At 41.6% G+C, this 2,639-nt stretch overlaps 1 long non-coding RNA gene across 1 annotated transcript; it reads right to left on the bottom strand.

Moving 5' to 3' along the window:
- Positions 1-310: 310 nt before the first annotated feature.
- LOC115204653 (uncharacterized) lies at positions 311-2,187 on the bottom strand. Its single transcript, XR_003880425.1, has 2 exons — positions 2,046-2,187; positions 311-628 (listed from the first exon to the last, which is right to left on the bottom strand). It is a non-coding gene; the product is annotated as an uncharacterized LOC115204653 (long non-coding RNA).
- Between the last annotated feature and the right edge of the window lie 452 nt (positions 2,188-2,639).

Here is a 2,639-nt window from a genome sequence, read left to right as displayed (position 1 = left end):
CCTGTAATGTCTCTTCATCTAACTCCACTATAACCTGTAATGTCTCTTCATCTAACTCCACTATAATCTGTAATGTCTCTTCACTTAACTCCACTATAACCTGTAATGTCTCTTCATCTAACTCCACTATAACCTGTAATGTCTCTTCATCTAACTCCACTATAACCTGTAATGTCTCTTCACTTAACTCCACTATAACCTGTAATGTCTCTTCACCTAACTAAACTATAACCTGTAATGTCTCTTCACCTAACTCCACTATAACCTGTAATGTCTCTTCATCTAACTCCACTATAACCTGTAATGTCTCTTCATCTAACTCCACTATAACCTGTAATGTCTCTTCACTTAACTCCACTATAACCTGTAATGTCTCTTCACCTAACTCCACTATAACCTGTAATGTCTCTTCACCTAACTCCACTATAACCTGTAATGTCTCTTCACCTAACTCCACTATAACCTGTAATGTCTCTTCACTTAACTCCACTATAACCTGTAATGTCTCTTCACCTAACTCCACTATAACCTGTAATGTCTCTTCACCTAACTCCACTATAACCTGTAATGTCTCTTCACCTAACTCCACTATAACCTGTAATGTCTCTTCACTTAACTCCACTATAACCTGTGTCATGACGTTGGCCTGTGGGTAAGGTTTATGACCCCCCCATAAATACCTTTATCCTTCCCCTCTCTCTCTGACCCTACTGAAGGACTTGAATAGCCTGTGTTAAATATAGAGAGTCTGGGAACATCAAACAAATGGGGAAAAGGAACCATATTTTGATAATAAAACCAGTTGGAAATATGCTTGATAACGTAATGAGTATGTATGTCAGTTCATTGTTATCTGAGACATTATGATTGATGACAGGACGACATAAACTGTACCTGAGAAAGTATACACCCTCTAGTTATCAGAGTCACATGGAATTGTTATGCAATTGAAATGTTTGATATTGAAATTGTTTGTTAGGAGATTAAATGTAATTTTAGCTTCCAAATGAGAGAATTGGGTTTTCATAAGGAAGGTGCCCTGCCCGATCAGTGGCCCAACCCTGTGAAGAGACATGGGGTTATAAACGATGGGGCGCCTCCTTCCCCCCTCTCCACTATATAAGCCTTTGACGAAAAGATAACCAGTATGTTCCAGTACGGGAGGTCTGCAGCCTCTACGTTAGAAGGACAGACACATATCAAGGACAGAACTAAGCCAACCTCGGCGTGAGCTATGGTATGAACTGGTATGAACTTTGAGCTTATTCACTACAGAAGTGATACTTCCTAGCCGTTGAGTTAGCCGCTGCTAACGTGGGCTAGGAAAGGACGGACGACGGATCCAGTCTAACAACCAGACGAAGATACCACCACGTATCCAAGTTACCACCATTGACATTCTTCCACTACAGGAAGATCTGTTGGCCAACCCGGCCAGCATCTACGACCAATCTACCGAAGCGCAGCTCAGAGTAAATATTTATTGCATTTTCCTTTTCCAAATGGGCGGTAATTTAGAATGCATAAGATAATGTATTTACGATAGCATAGGTGCTCTTTCTTTGTTCCTAAGTCTTCCCGCTATTTCATTCAAGCCCAACCCCCTTTTCTTTGTGTAACCAGCCATGATACAGGCTCCGTCCACCAGGACGTTTTCTGTATGACATCATTTGTATTCTGTGTATTTGTAATTCTGTGTGATTAGGTAGGTATTTAGTAAATAAATAATTAAACCCAATTTTGTATTGCTGATTCAACTTGTTAGCCAGGGTTCGTGAAGATAACCAAGAATTGACAACTTTCATTATGAGACTGAAAATAAGATAAGGGTTAATATTGACTGCTATCGATGTAAAATATTACTAAGTATTTTAAGAGTTTATTCGGAAGATAACGGCTCTATAAACGTTCTTCTGTGGTGCCCCGACTTTCTAGTTAATTACATTTACATGATTAGCTTAATCAGGTAATATTAATTACAGAGAAATAATTTTATAAGTTAGCATGTCATATCACTTAATCCGGCATAGCCAAAGACACGACACCTGTAATGTCTCTTCACCTAACTCCACTATAACCTGTAATGTCTCTTCACCTAACTCCACTATAACCTGTAATGTCTCTTCATCTAACTCCACTATAACCTGTAATGTCTCTTCATCTAACTCCACTATAACCTGTAATGTCTCTTCATTACAGGAGATGGTGAAAATGTTCCAAGTTCCTCGGCATGCACCTAATTGACAATCTGAAATGGTCCACCCACACAGACAGTTTGGTGAAGAAGGCACAACAGCGCCTCTTCAACCTCAGGAGGCTGAAGAAATTTGGCTTGGCCCCTAAGACCCTCACAAACTTATACAGATGCACAATTGAGAGCATCCCGTCGGGCTGTATCACCGCCTGGTACGGCAACTGCACTACCCGCAACCGCAGGGCTCTCCAGAGGGTGGTGCGGTCTGCTCAACGCATCACCGGGGGCACACTTCCTACCCTCCAGGACACCTTACCGCACCCAATGTCACAGGAAGGCGAAAAAGATCATCAAGGACACCGACAACCCAAGCCACGTCCTGTTCACCCCATTACCATCCAGAATGCGAGGTCAGTACAGGTGCGTCAAAGCTGGGACCGAGAGA

Source organism: Salmo trutta, chromosome 1 (genome assembly GCF_901001165.1).
Source record: "Salmo trutta chromosome 1, fSalTru1.1, whole genome shotgun sequence".
NCBI lineage: Eukaryota > Metazoa > Chordata > Actinopteri > Salmoniformes > Salmonidae > Salmo > Salmo trutta.
The sequence above is the reverse complement of the archived record's forward strand: the minus strand, read 5'-3'. Positions and strand labels throughout refer to the sequence as shown.